Raw genomic sequence first — 16,231 nt, forward strand, 5'->3', positions numbered from 1 at the left:
CCATTTGCCCCCTTCCTGACCAGGCCTAATTTAGCAAATCTGACATGTGTCACTTTATGTGGTAATAACTGTGGAACGCTTTTACTTATCCAAGCCAATCAGATTGTTTTCTCGTGACATATTATACATCATGTTAATGGTAAATTTGAGTCAACATGTTTTACCTTTATTTATAAAAAACAAAAAGTTAACGGAAATTAGAAAAATGCACTGTTTTCTAAATTTGAATCTCTCTGCTTTTAAGAAAGATAGTGATACCTCATAAAATACTTATTAATTAACATTCATCATATGTCTATTTTACGTTGGCATCATTTTGGTAATGTAATTTAATTTTTTTAGGACGTTAAAGTTGATTTTGCAAATTTTCTTCTAACGACTAGTTTGTTTATGAAGTCACTTTGCAGGCTTACATAATTGACCCCATTTCAGAAACTATACCCCTCAAACTATTCAAAACTGGTTGAAGAATTATTGTTAACCCTTTAAAGGGCTTCTGTCACCCCACTAAACAGTTTATTTTTTGTGTACTTATAATGCCTATACTGCGATTTATCCATACATAATGTGATTATTCATTTTGGTTCAGTAGATTTTGCTAAAAACGTACTTTTATAATATGTAAATTACCTGTCTACCAGAAAGTAGGGCGGCTACTTGCTGGTAGCAGCCGCATCCTCCTATCATAATGACGCCCCCTCCGCATGTTGATTGACAGGGCCAGGGAACGGGATCGTTCTCTGCTGGCCCTGTTTGCATTCAAAATCTCGCACCTGCGCCGTACCTGTCTTCGGCCACTGCATCCTCAATGCGCCTGCGCCGGGTGTAGATGGGACGTCATCGGCGCAGGCGCATTGAGGATGGAGCGTCCGAGCGAGCATCCGCCTCTCAGTACACCTGCGCCGATTGAAGACAGGTATGGCACAGGCGCCAGATTTTGAATGCAAACAGGACCAGCAGAGAACGATCCCGTTCCCTGGCCCTGTCAATCAACATGCGGAGGGGGCGTCATTATGATAGGAGGATGCGGCTGCTACCAGCAAGTAGCTGCCCTACTTGCTGGTAGACAGGTAATTTACATATTATAAAAGTACGTTTTAGCAAAATCTACTGAACCAAAATGATTAATCACATCATGTATGGATAAATCGCAGTATAGGGATTATAAGTACACAAAAAAAAACTGTTTAGTGGGGTGACAGAAGCCCTTTAAGTATTCCACGGGCATTAAAGCAAAATAGATGTGAAATTTCAAAATTTTACTTTCTTTGCAGATTTTCCATATTAAATAAATTTTTCCTGAAACACATCAAGGGTAAACAACAAAACAAACCTCAATATTTATTACCCTGATTCTGAAGTTTACAGAAACACCCCATATGTGGTCGTATACCACTGTATGGGCACACAGCAGGGCACAGAAGGCAAGGAGCGCCATATAGATCGTTAGTGGGCCTATTTTGCTGGAATGGTCTTAGGGTGCCATGTTGCATTTGGAGAGTCCCTGAGGTATCCCCGCAGTAAAAATCCCCAAAAAGTAACCACATTTTGTAAAATACACCACCCAAGGAATTTTTAACGGGTGTAGTGAGCACTTGACCCAACAGGCAATTCCTAGAATTTATAATACTGTGGAAATGAAAAATATTTTTTTTTTTACAAGAAAATTGTGCGCTAGCCCCAAACTTTCTTTTTCACAAAAGATAATAGAAGAATATCCCCCCCCCCCCAATTTGCTACCCACTTACTCCTGAATACAGTAATACCCCAATTGTGGTTGTAAACTGTTATATGGGGATACGCCAGGGAATAGAAGATAAGTTGTGGCATCTGGATTTTCTAACATGGAATGTTCTGTCATGGTTTTTAAGAGCGATAACCAAAATAAAAAATGTTGTTGACTGAAATGCGTGAGGGCTTATTTTGTGCAAGACAAGCTGTAGTTTTTATTGGCACCATTTTTTAGTACATTTGGCTTTCTGGTCGCTTTTTATCTCATTTTGTGGGAGGTGAACTGTTTGGTGTTATTTAAAAAATTTTAAAGATCCGGTCATTACAGACGCAACAATACCAAATATGTATTTTTATGTTTTACACAATAAGAACATTTTTAGAAAAAGAAAGGCATGTTTTTGTGTTGCTATTTTCTTAGAGCCATATTTTTTTTTCTGGCTATGGTCTTGTGTGAGGGCTTGTTTTTTGTGGGATGAGATGACATTTTTATTGCTACCATTTTGGGGTACATATGACTTTTTGATTGATTTAGTTTTTTGGGAGGTGAGGTGACAAAAAAAATAAAAAAAAGCTGTTTTGGAGTAATTTTTATAAAAAATTTTGGGTAGATAATGTGATATTTTGTAGAGCAAGTTGTTATGGACATGGCAATACCAAATATGTCTTTTTTATTTTTCTATTTTTTTACGTTTTACACAATAAAAACATTTTTAGAAAAGAAAATCATGTTTTTGTGTTGCAATTTTCTTAGCAAATACATACAATTTCCATTAATATTGTTCACATTGTCCAAGGAGGAATGTGGCTCCCATAAGCATTGCGCAAAACTGTAGATCGTGAATATACACTGTAGGCTACTCCAGTCACACTGGGTCCTTCCTGAGGTCTTCACCATAGGACCACTTTAGCTTTAACTTAACTTCCTGCCTCCTACCTTGTTAATTTTATGTGTCAGGACACCACTAGGAGGCAAGTGTCAGCCGGTCCCGTACGGAGACAGCAAGTGTCAGCAAGTGGCTGTAGGCCCTGCACGGAGGCTACAAGTGACAGCAGGCCTAGCATGAAGGCAGCGAGTGACAGCAGGCCCTGCATGGAGGAGCAAGTGACAGCAGGCCCTGCACGGAGGAGCAAGTGTAACATCCCAGAGTTATGTTACGAAACTCTTACCCCGCTACAACCTGTTAAGGGCGTTAACTTTGTCATCTTGTGTAATTTCACATTATATTCTCATATATGTGCATTCTAAGCCTTGTAAATGTATATTGTTGTCATTTTCCATGTTCACCAGCAGGTGGCAGCAATGTGTTCAGCAAGGACTTAGCCAGTTTAGTGTTTCTGAACTGGAATAGTTCATTCCAGTTCAGCTCCCCCTCTATGAGCAGAAGTGGATTATCCCACATCCTGCCTCATGGGGAGAGAAGGAAGTTGAGTTAGTGTGCCAGCCACCCCGGCTAGGGGAAGGCTGTGCGTGTAGGAGCTCCCAGATATAGGGATCCAAAGCTAGTATCTTGTCTCGGCTGAGACAATGGTTTATCATCCCCAGCCTGAGCCTTGCAGCCTCAACTGAGAAGAAAGCAAGCAGCCACCTCCAGTTACAGGAAGAAGCATATCCTTAACCACTTCCCATCTGGGCCATTTGCCCCCTTCCTGACCAGGCCTAATTTTGCAAAACTGACATATCTCACTTTATGTGGTAATAACTTTGGAACGCCTTTATTTATCCAAGTCATTCAGAGATTGTTTTCTCGTGACACATTGTACTTCATGATAGTCATAAATTTGAGTCAAAATATTTCACCTTTATTTTTGAAAAAATCCCAAATTTACCCAAAAATTTAAAAAATTCGCCATTTTCTAAATTTCAATTTCTCTGCTTTTAAAACAGAAAGTGATACCTCATAAAATATTTATTACTTAACATTCCCCATATGTCTACTTTATGTTGGCATCATTTTGGAAATGTCATTTTATTTTTTTAGGACTTTAGAAGGCTTAGAAGTTTAGAAGCAATTCTTCAAATTTTTAAGAAAATTGCCAAAACCCACTTTATAAGGACCAGTTCAGGTCTGAAGTCACTTTGTGGGGCCTACATAGTGGATACCCCCATAAATGACCCCATTGTAGAAACTACACCCCTCAAGGTATTCAAAACCGATTTTACAAACTTTGTTAACCCTTTATGCGTTCCACAAGAATTAAAGGAAAATGGAGATCAAATTTTTAAATTTCACTTTTTTGGCAGATTTTCCATTTTAATCCAATTTTTTCTTTAACACATCGATGGTTAACAGCCAAACAAAACTCAATATTTATTACACAGATTCTGCGGTTTACAGAAACACCCCACATGTGGTCATAAACTGCTGTATGGGCACACGGCAGGGCGCAGAAGAAAAGGAACTCCACATGGTTTTTAGATGCCATGTCCCATTTGAAGCCCCCTGATGCACCCTTACAGTAGAAACTCCCAAGAAGTGACCCCATTTTGGAAACTAGGGGATAAGGTGCTAGTTTTATTAGTACTATTTTTGGGTACATATGATTTTTTGATCATTCATTATAACACTTTATGGGGCAAGGTGACCAAAAAATTGGTTGTTTTAGCACAGTTTCTATTTATTTATTTTTACAGCGTTCACCTGAGGGGTTCAGTCAACTGACATTTTTATAGAGCAGATTGTTACGACGTAGCGATACCTAATATGTATACTTTTTCTCATTTATTAAAGTTTTACACAATAATAGCATTTTTGAAACAAAAAAATTATGTTTTAATGTGTCCATGTTCTGAGAGCTATAGTTTTTAAATTTTTTGAGAGATTTCCTTATGTAGGGGCTCATTTTTTGCGGGATGAGGTGACGGTTTTATTGGTACCATTTTGTGGGACATACGCGTTTTTGATCACTTGGTGTTGCACCTTTTGTGATGCAAGGTGACAAAAATTGCTTGTTTTGACATTTTTTTTTTTTTTACGGTGTTCATCTGAGGGGTTAGCTCATGTGGTATTTTTATATAGCTGGTTTTTACGGACGCGTCAATACCTAATATGTATATTTTTTTTATTTGTTTCACTTTAACACAATAATAGCATTTTTGAAACCAAAAAAATGATGTTTTAGTGTCTCCATGTTCTAAGAGCTATAGTTTTTTTTATTTTTTGAGAGATTTTCTTATGTAGGGGCTCATTTTTTGCGGGATGAGGTGAAGGTTTTATTGGTACCATTTTGTGGGACATACGCGTTTTTGATCACTTGGTGTTGCACCTTTTGTGATGCAAGGTGACAAAAATTGCTTGTTTTGACCCAGTTTTTTTTTTTTTTTTTTTTACGGTGTTCACCCGAGGGGTTAGGTCATGTGATATTTTTATAGAGCTGGTTTTTACGGACGCGGCAATACCAAATATGTCTATTTTATTTTATTTTTTCTATTTAAAATTTTTTTTTATTCCTTAGGCTACTTTCACACTAGCGCTTGATCGGATCCGTTCTGAACGGATCCGATCATAATAATGCAGACGGAGGCTCCGTTCAGTACGGATCCGTCTGCATTAATAACTTAGAAAATTTTCTAAGTGCGCAAGATGCCTGAGCAGATCCGTTCAGACTTTCAATGTAAAGTCAATGGGGGACGTCAATGGTTCAGCTGTCCGCCTGTCCGTGCGGAGGCGAGCGGAGCGGAGGCTGAACGCCACCAGACTGATGCAAACTAGCCTTACTTGGGGACTTTTTTTTTTTCATGTGAAACTTTTTTATTTTATTTTTTCAACCCTTTTTTTTTTATTTTATTTTATTTTTTTACACTTTTCGTCCCCCATAAGGTCATACAAGACCTCTGGGGGACATTTGCTTCACTTTTTTTTTTTTCACTGTTGATTTCTCCTGTAACTGGGGCTGACATAGTCGCCCCAGTTACAGAAGAAATGCACCCCCCAGAGAGGCTGTACAGCATGATTCTGCGCTGTACAGCCTCAGAGCAGGGCTGATCGAGGTCTCTGAAAGACCTCACACAGCTCCTGCACTCTCCGGTCCCGGCGGTCACATGACCGCCGGGCCGGAACAGGAAGCGCACAGCGCTTCCTGCTCTGCATACACAGCGCTCGGTGAGCGCTGTGTCTGCAGCGATCCGGAAGGCAGGGACACCTGGGAACTGTCCCTGCCTTATCTCTGGGTGTCATGGTCTTACCTTCTTACTGTTCTCCTTCGTTTGACATGTGCTGGCGGCCATCTTGGTTTCTGGGTTTCTTGTAGCCTCCCACCCTGCGGCTTCTCCTTCCCACTGGGAGGAGCTGGATGCCTAGCTCATATATATAGGAGGTCTGTGGCTTCAGTTCCTTGCTTGGTCCTCCTGTGTTCACATGCTTCTAAGACTGCTGCTGCTTCTGGTTCCTGATCCTGGCCTCGTCTGACTACCCCGTTGGTTCCTGATCCTGGCTTCGTCTGACTACCCTGCTGGTTCCTGATCCAGGCTTCGTCTGACTACCCTTCTGGTTCCTGACCTCTGTCTACGCAAGACCCTGCTTCGGTTTAGCCATCCGTTTGGACTTTTGCTTACAGCTTGATTTTCAATAAAGCCTTCTTATTTCCACTTATCTCTTGTTGTACGTCTGGTTCATGGTTCCATGACATTAGGACCAAGCCATGAATTCTGACGGTACAGGGCCATCCTCGCTACCTATGCTGGTTGCCAGACTTGATCAGCAGGATCACCTGTTGGGTCGGTTCGCTGTGGCGTTGCAAACCCTGCTTGAACGCACGGCTCATTTCGCTTCCGTTGCCGATGGGTCGGTTGTCGCTCCTGGGCCCGCTCCTACTGCCGCTCCGGTTGTTGCGCCAGAGTCTACCCCGACACCTGTTGCTGCGCCTGCGGTGTCTCGGGGTATGACCGGTTCTGCCCCCCTTCCACAGCGCTTTGGGGGAGAGCCAACTCAGTGCCGAGGTTTCCTTAACCAGGTGGGCATTTATTTCGAGTTGCTGCCACATGCCTTTCCTACTGAGAGATCAAAGGTGGGCTTCTTGATCTCGCTGCTCTCGGACAAGGCCTTAGCCTGGGCCAGCCCTTTATGGGAGAACAACAATCCGGTGGTTGCCGAGTTTTCCGGTTTTGTTGCTTCTCTTCGGAAGGTATTCGATGTGCCGGCTCGTGCTGCCTCTGCTGCGAAGCTCCTTATGTCCATCAGACAGGGTTCACGATCCGTAGCTGAATACGCCATTGAGTTTCGTACCCTGGCAGCAGAGGTGGGCTGGAATAATGAGGCTCTGGTCGCTGCTTTCTCTCATGGTCTCTCGGATGCCTTGAAGGATGAGGTTGCAGCTAAGGACCTACCAGTGGAGCTCGAGTCTCTTATTTCTTTCCTGATTTTGATTGACACCAGACTCAGGGAGAGACCTTCCTTTAAGGAGAGCCTGCGGAGGTCTTCTAACAGATTGGCGCCTACGTTTGCTGTCCCACCCGTGCCTCCCTCTCCTCCCACGCCTCCTGGGGATGACTTGTCTGGGGGTGAACCCATGCAGCTGGGGTTTGCTCGCCTGTCCGAGGGGGAGAGGGTACTCCGGAGACGCGAGGGCCGATGCATGTACTGTGGTCTCGGTGGGCATTTTCGGTTGGCATGTCCGAACCGTCCGGGAAACGCTCGCACCTGAGATCCTGTCGGGGGCAGATCTTGGGTGGAGTCTCCTCGTCCCCGGTTTCCCGTGTTGACAAACCACTGATCACTGTTGTCCTCTCCTGGGTCGGGGGCTCGGTGACGACCCAGGCGTTGGTGGACTCTGGTGCTGGTGGTTTGTTCATTGATAGTGTGTTCGCTGCCGCCAATTCCATTCCTCTGCAGCCTCGAGGTTCCCCACTGGCTCTTGAGGCGATAGACGGCAGACCCCTTCTGCCGCCACACGTGACTCATGAGACCCTTCCAGTGGGGATAGCCATTGGTGCCGTTCACAGAGAGTCGGTCTGTCTCCAGGTGATTTCGTCTCCACACTACTCGGTGGTCTTGGGGTACCCCTGGCTCCAGAAGCATAATCCGACTTTCGATTGGAGATCGGCCGAGATCCTCTCGTGGTCACCGCAGTGTGGGGCTAGTTGCATCCATGGGCCTGTCAAGTTGCTGTGTACTTCCTCGGACTCTCTGTTGCCTCCTGAATACGAAGAGTACCGGGATGTATTCGATAAGGTGCGCGCGGTTGCCCTACCTCCGCACCGCCCATACGATTGTGCCATAGAGTTACAATCTGGTGCCGTTCCTCCTCGTGGCAAAGTCTATCCACTGTCGGTAGCGGAGAATGAGGCCATGGAGGAGTACGTGAGGGAGGCGCTTTCACGCGGACACATTCGCAAATCCTCGTCCCCGGCAGGGGCTGGATTTTTCTTTGTGAAAAAGAAGGGCGGTGAGTTGAGGCCTTGCATCGATTACAGGGGTCTCAATCGCATCACGATCAAGAACGCTTACCCGATACCCTTGATTTCCGAGCTGTTCGATCGCCTCAAAGGGGCCACGGTCTTTACCAAACTCGACCTGAGGGCGGCATATAACCTGGTAAGGATCAAGGCGGGCGATGAGTGGAAGACCGCGTTTAACACCAGGACCGGTCATTATGAATCCTTGGTTATGCCCTTTGGGTTGTGCAATGCGCCCGCAGTCTTCCAGGAATTCATCAACGATGTTTTCCGTGACCTGTTGCAGCAGTGTGTGGTGGTCTATTTGGATGACATCTTGGTATATTCTGAATCCATGGAGGCCCACATTATGGATGTCAGACGAGTGTTGCAACGGTTACGAGAGAACAGGCTGTTCGGTAAGCTTGAGAAATGCGAATTTCACCGATCCCAGGTAACCTTCTTAGGTTACATCATTTCCGCTGAGGGGTTCTCCATGGATCCTGAGAAGGTTTCGGCTGTCTTACAGTGGCCCCAGCCCAGTGGTCTCCGTGCCCTGCAGCGCTTTTTGGGCTTCGCCAATTATTATCGGAAGTTCATCAGGGACTTTTCTATGCTAGCCAAGCCTCTCACGGATCTGACCAGGAAGGGCAGTAATTTCCAGGTCTGGCCGCTCGAGGCCATCCGAGCTTTTGAGGCTCTAAAGTCCGCCTTTGTGTCGGCTCCGATTCTGTCGCATCCCAACCCTGGGTTGCCCTTTGTCCTCGAGGTGGACGCGTCTGAGACGGGAGTAGGCGCCCTTCTGTCTCAGCGTAGAACACCAGAGGGTCCTCTGCTTCCTTGTGGGTTTTACTCCCGGAAACTGTCTTCCGCGGAGTGCAACTATCAGATTGGTGACAGGGAGTTATTGGCCATCGTGCAGGCCCTTAAAGAATGGAGGCACTTGCTCGAGGGTTCGGTGGTTCCGGTTCTCATCCTGACGGACCACAAGAATCTGACCTACCTTTCTGAGGCCAAGAGATTGACACCACGTCAGGCCAGATGGGCTCTGTTCTTGTCACGTTTTAATTACGTGGTCTCCTACCTACCCGGTTCCAAGAACATCAGAGCGGATGCCTTATCACGGCAGTACTCCGAGCTGTCCGGGGAGGAGTCGATTCCGACTTCGGTCATACCTCCGAATCAGATCCTGGCCGCCATTCGCACCAGCCTGACCTCTCCCCTGGGTGAGCAGATTTTGGCGGCTCAATCTGGTGCTCCCTCTGGGAGACCCAACGGCAGGTGTTTTGTGCCTGAGGAGTTGCGCACTCGGTTGTTGCGAACCTACCATGACTCCAAGGCCGCGGGGCATCCTGGAAAGAATCAGCTGTCCTGGGCTGTTTCACGTCTGTTCTGGTGGCCTTCTCTACGTTCCGACATCGCCGCATATGTAGCGGCATGCTCCGTTTGTGCCCAGAGTAAGTCCCCTCGGCACCTTCCGTTGGGCCTTTTGCAACCCATAGCCACCGGGGAGCGCCCATGGTCACACCTGGGGATGGATTTCATTGTGGACCTCCCTGCATCCCGAGGCCATACGGTCATTCTCATGATTGTGGATCGGTTTTCCAAAATGTGCCACTGTGTTCCTCTCAAGAAGTTACCCTCTGCACAAGAGTTGGCCACGATTTTCGCCAGGGAGGTCTTCCGGTTGCACGGTTTGCCCAAGGAGATTGTGTCAGATCGGGGGAGTCAGTTTGTGTCCAGGTTCTGGCGCGCCTTTTGCTCCCAGTTGGGGATTCATCTCTCTTTCTCCTCGGCCTACCACCCTCAGTCCAATGGGGCCGCAGAACGATCCAATCAGGCCTTGGAGCAATTCCTTCGTTGCTATGTCTCCGATCACCAAGACAATTGGGTTGACCTCCTGCCTTGGGCTGAGTTTGCCAGGAACACGGCGGTGAACTCTTCCTCTGGGACGTCTCCCTTCATGGCCAATTATGGGTTCCAACCTGCCGTGTTACCGGAGGTATTCTCTCCCCAGGATATTCCGGCTGTGGAGGATCACCTTTCCGTCCTACGTGCTTCTTGGGTACAGATCCAGAGGTCCCTTGAGGTCTCTGCGCAGCGCCAGAGACTCCAGGCTGATCGCAGACGAGCGCCCGCTCCTTCCTACCAGGTCGGAGACCGTGTATGGTTGTCCACCCGCAACCTCAACCTTCGAGTGCCCACTCCCAAGCTGGCGCCTTGCTTTGTTGGTCCCTTCCGAGTGCTTCGCAGGGTAAACCCGGTAGCCTATGCCCTTGCGCTTCCTCCTGGCATGCGGATCTCCAACGTGTTTCATGTCTCCCTGTTGAAGCCATTGGTGTGTAATCGTTTCACTTCCTCGGTTCCTCGGGCCCGTCCGGTCCAAGTGGGCAATCGTGAGGAATATGAGGTGAGCAATATCCTGGACTCACGCCTGGTCCGCGGTCGGTTGCAGTTTTTGGTCCATTGGCGTGGTTATGGTCCAGAGGAGCGTTCCTGGGTTCCCTCCGCAGATGTCCATGCTCCTGCTTTGCTCCGAGCCTTCCACGCACGCTTCCCTCAGAAACCGTTCCTTACTCCGCGGAGGAGGGGCCCTTGAGGGGGAGGTACTGTCATGGTCTTACCTTCTTACTGTTCTCCTTCGTTTGACATGTGCTGGCGGCCATCTTGGTTTCTGGGTTTCTTGTAGCCTCCCACCCTGCGGCTTCTCCTTCCCACTGGGAGGAGCTGGATGCCTAGCTCATATATATAGGAGGTCTGTGGCTTCAGTTCCTTGCTTGGTCCTCCTGTGTTCACATGCTTCTAAGACTGCTGCTGCTTCTGGTTCCTGATCCTGGCCTCGTCTGACTACCCCGTTGGTTCCTGATCCTGGCTTCGTCTGACTACCCTGCTGGTTCCTGATCCAGGCTTCGTCTGACTACCCTTCTGGTTCCTGACCTCTGTCTACGCAAGACCCTGCTTCGGTTTAGCCATCCGTTTGGACTTTTGCTTACAGCTTGATTTTCAATAAAGCCTTCTTATTTCCACTTATCTCTTGTTGTACGTCTGGTTCATGGTTCCATGACACTGGGTTGCCCTGCTGTCACTGACAGCGGGTAACCCGATCAGCAGCTGCATGATTAGCGTGCAGCTGCTGTTTCTGAAAGGACGTTTTAAAACGTGCTTTCAGAAATAGAGGTCCACCCATAGGACGTTTATATCCTATGGGCGGACGGAAAGTGGTTAAACAATAGCTGTGGGTACCGTCCAGAGACCCCAGGAGATGCCAAATTCCTCCTCAGCAAGTCAGTCCAAGACAGCAGAAGATAGATAGTGCAGAAGATAAATTCCTGCCACATTACAGAGCTACAAAGCAGACGTCCTTTTCCTGCAAAAGCTCCAGGCACATGAAAGAGCAGAAGATAATTTCCTGCCACACATTGCCAATACCTGCTGGGACCAAAGACTATTGCTGTACCTTGTTTGGATGAAAGCTGCAACTAGTAAAGACAAGTTTGAACTTTATTAGAGGTCTGGATCTCAATTACTGCTGCAAATTCCTCTATTACTCCTGGTACGTGAGTTACAACACCTTAAAGGGCCCTGTGACTGTACCCTGCGCACGCTGCAATTGGCGTCACGAACAAACAATAGACTATTATACACATATCCTGACCCACTGCATAATTTGGCGTCCGTGTAATCGTACCACGGTCCGGCTCATTGCACAAGTGACAGCAGGCCCTGCGCGGAGGAGCAAGTGACAGCAGGCCCTGCGCGGAGGAGCAAGTGACAGCAGGCCCTGCGCGGAGGAGCAAGTGACAGCAGGCCCCTCGTGGAGGAGCAAGTGACAGCAGGCCCTTCGCGGAGGCAGATGGCAAGTGGCCGCAGGCCCAGCGCGGAGGTAGATGGCAAGTGGCCGCAGGCCCTGCGCGGAGGCAGATGGCAAGTGGCCGCAGGCCCTGCGCGGAGGCAGATGGCAAGTGGCCCCAGGCCCTGCGCGGAGGCAGATGGCAAGTGGCCCCAGGCCCTGCGCGGAGGCAGATGGCAAGTGGCCCCAGGCCCTGCGCTGAGGCAAGCGGCAACCGGCCGCGCACTGAGGCAAGCGGCAACGGGCCGTGCACTGAAGCCATGAGGTGGAACGCCAGGCAGAGAAGCCATGAGGCGGCACACACCGAAGCCATGAGGCATCAAGTCAGACATAATAACCAAGGTTGCTCGCCTAAAAGATTAAAGTCTGCAACCTTGTCATTTAAGTGCAGCCAGAAACTTTTAACTCCACCTTTAGATCTCATTAGGTGATGCTGCTATCATCTTAGCATGCACAGAGACCCTTTAGATCCACACACAGATTCCTAATTAAAGTAATTAGAACTGTCGAGGCAATCCAGCTGGTTAAACCCATGCATGGTTTAAGCAAACACTAATATTGTCATGCAGCCTCTGCCAATACTTGCATACGCAGCGTTGGTAAGAAGACAAGGCGCTATCCCAGCTGCTGACTGTTTCAGGTGCACTGAGGCGCAATCCTGCTGAACTCCATTAAGGAACAGCAGATCTAAGCTCCATAACCCCATAGTTGTCCATAGTGAGGTAACCACCAGGTGCATTACTCACTTCATGGGGGTTAGGAGCAAGCCAAGGGACTTCCAGCTTAGAAGGTACTGGCACGGCCACTTATATGGAAGGAAGGATGAGGATGAACCCACTGATCGACCCAGGCCTTCAGAGAACCCACCTATTGGCTCTGACTCCAGGTGGGTTCCGGGCTGCTAAGTGACCTCTTCCCAGAGAGGTGTTAGCAAAGCTATTCGAGACCTGGAAGGAGAGGCCGGTCACCCCCGATCCTAGACCCAGCCTTAGGCCCTAAAAGTTCTTGTAGAATCTCTTCAACTCTAGAGCAGGAAACCTATCTGTGTCTATCCCCTGTAGGGACAGGAAGAACACTGGTGGGTGAAGGTGGGAGGGACCTTTTAACCTCTCTGTTTCCTGTCCCAAGAAGGTCAAAGGGGAACAACCTCCTGTGGTGCTGTTAGGAGGCAAGAGCTGGAAAAATCTGTTTTGATGTAAGGTTTTTTTTTTTTTACGGCATTCACCTGATGGGGTAGATCACGTGATATTTTTATACAGCCGGTCGTTACGGACGCGGTGATACCAAATATGTCTATTTTTTTATCTTTCTATTTATAACATTTTTTAAATGGCTATGGGTACTTTCACACTTGCGTTGCTAAATTCCGGCAGGCAGTTCCGTCGTCGGAACTACCTGCCGGATCCTGCAATCTGTATGCAAACCGATACCATTTGAAGACTGATCCGGATGCGGTATTTATCTTATTCACATTTTTTAATGTCCACGAATGTGCAGACCGCAAAACCAGATCTGTTTTTCCGGAACACTTGGGGCCGGATCCGGCATTAATGCATTTCAATGTAAAATAATGCCGGATCCGGCATTCCAGCAAGTGTTCCGGAATTTTGGATGGAGAAAATACTGCAGCATGCTGCAATATTTTCTCCGTCCAAAAACCATACAGTGACTGAACTGAAGACATCCTTATGCATACTGAACAGATTGTTCTCCATTCAGAATGCATTAGGATAAAACTTTTTTTCCGGTATTGAGCCCCTAGGACAGAACTCAATACCGGAAAAGTTTAACGCAAGTGTGAAAGTACCCTTAATTGAGGAGGGGGGGGGGAATTCTACATGTGAAATTTTCTTTATTTTACACTTTGTGTCCCCCAAAAGGTTATACAAGACCTCTGGCGGACATCCCCTCACAGTGGTTATGGCCAGATAGGTGCCCCCTCACAGTAGTTATGGCCAGATAGGTGCCTCCTCACTGTAGTTATGCCCACAGCCCCCTCACAGTAGATGTTGTCCCCAGTCTGCAGCTAAAAAACAAACAAAAAAAAAACCATACTTAACTTTTTTCCTGATGACACGCTCCCACACTCACATCACATTGCTGGCTGTGCTGGAGTCAGATTACCGGGCCTTCAGTGCTTCTCCCACAACCAGCAGCACGATGTGCGGCCAGCAGGCGGAGCACTCAGAAGAACAGTGAAGCAGGGAGTGAAAAGCAAGAGACGAGAGCCCCGCAGTGACAAGAACTGCCGGGTAAGTGAGTGAGTATGTGCACGCCCCCCAATCATCCTTCCTTACCGCTGCGCTCCCCCTGCCTTTGCGCCCGGGGCGCATATTACACACATTTAAAGAGCGCTCTGACGGGGCCTGGCATTGTCACTGTACTTCATGCCTGGCCCTGTCAGAGCGTTCCTATTACAATTTGGTGCAGCTGGCCCCCCCGCGATCGTTACGCCCCTGCTCATCTCTACATATTCAACTGCATCTCTGTACTCAGAACAGCAATACAGTTGTATGCTGTGATGGGAAATGGAAGCGATGTCTCCCTGGCCCATTGTCTTAATGAAGGGCTAAGATATAACAGCCCGAAACGCGTCACAGCATACTACTCTGCTTTTGATGTCTGTTTTTAAAGAAGTGGAATAAAGAAGCCTTTTATTGTGAAGAGCTGGAATTCGTTTTCTTTCTTCATTTTGCTCCAGACTGAGTCCAGGTCTGTACATCCGTGCTCTGCTTAGTGTGAGGTGAGAGCTGCAGCAATCTTTACATTTGTCTACCTCCCTGGCCCATTGTTTCCTCTAATAGGCTTTAGTCTTAGTTCCTGTAGCCTATCAGAGGCTGGTGTCATCATTATCGCGCTGCCTCAGCCGGGCTGCATAGATCTCAGGGCATAGAATAGAAGAGGTCTGTGTCTTGCACTGCATCACTGCCAGCAAAATGGAGGAAAGTATTTGAGATTTTATTTTTATTTGGCAGCATGGTGTTGGGCCACAATGGGGTTGGGATCGCCATTTTATTTGTCGCCTCAGGCAGCAGAAAGGCTAGGTGCACCCTTGACAAAAAAGATTCCATATTTTTAATGAAGACCAATTGATAAAATGATTTTTAGAGATTAACAAAAAATGGTGCACTACAACGGTGAATGCAGTTGACAATATATGGCTAAATCCTCACACTGATATTAAAATTAGACTTTCGCCAATATATTCTTATATCAAGAACATACTGGACCCGTGCACCCCGTCAAGGTATCTCAAAGTGACACGGGACCTAACGCTAACCTACCTGTGCCATATGGGCAATTGCAGGGGCATAAGGTCCAACACACAGCGAACAATTCCCAGTTACCTCCAGCGTGAAATTACACATACAATGGGAGGAGGGAGGAGGCTGTAAGTCCCACCTATCACTGACTCATGTGACGCAGGCCGCACAGGTGCACCTCCAGGCATTCATGTACAAACAGAATAACAAAATAAAGTGGTCTTAAAGGGCAGAAAATGCTCAAAACTCCATATGCTATTGCGCATTTCTAACCGGGGGAGCAAATGCTGCACATGTGGTCCGTTGCTAACAGCAAAAATGCATACAATGGAGGATGCCCGCAGCGGACCACATGTACCACAGACATCTTACACAAGATAGCCAAATGTCAGTGTGAGGGTTTATTTAGCCATATATTGTCAATTGAAGTTTCCATTGTAGGGCACAATTTTTTGTAAATCGCTGTTTTATATAGCCAATCACATCCACACATTTGGAAATCCTGTGTAGGATGTAGTGTTGGGCGAGCATGCTCGGCCGAACACCATTTTGACTCGATCATCGCGATGCCTGCCACATTGTTGTCACGGTAAGGAGTGGGGGAAACTCCCCACCGTACAATGTCAGGTATAAAAGGGAAGCAGCTAGGCCAGGACGCCGGGATCAGGGAGCAGGTCAACTCCTAAAGCGTCCCTAATCCTCGCCGTAACTCCTCACTGTATGAGCGGACCTGGATGGTAGGACAGCTCATACCCAGGATACCTTGGGCCCTGAGTCGCCCTGATAATCCCTTTCATAGGAGCAGGGGAGAGACGACCTGTTCTTCCAAGACACGGAAGAACAGAAGTCACAAATGGCATAGTGACAAGGAAAAGTAGGAGACTGTATGCAGTAACTAAATCGGCAGGTAAGTACACAGAAACACACTTACCTGCAGCAGCCACCATGACTGGAACCCATGCATAAGTATAGGAGCCCACACACCAAACAGGACACCATACCAACAACACCCAT

This window comes from Bufo gargarizans, chromosome 2 (assembly GCF_014858855.1).
Source record: "Bufo gargarizans isolate SCDJY-AF-19 chromosome 2, ASM1485885v1, whole genome shotgun sequence".
NCBI lineage: Eukaryota > Metazoa > Chordata > Amphibia > Anura > Bufonidae > Bufo > Bufo gargarizans.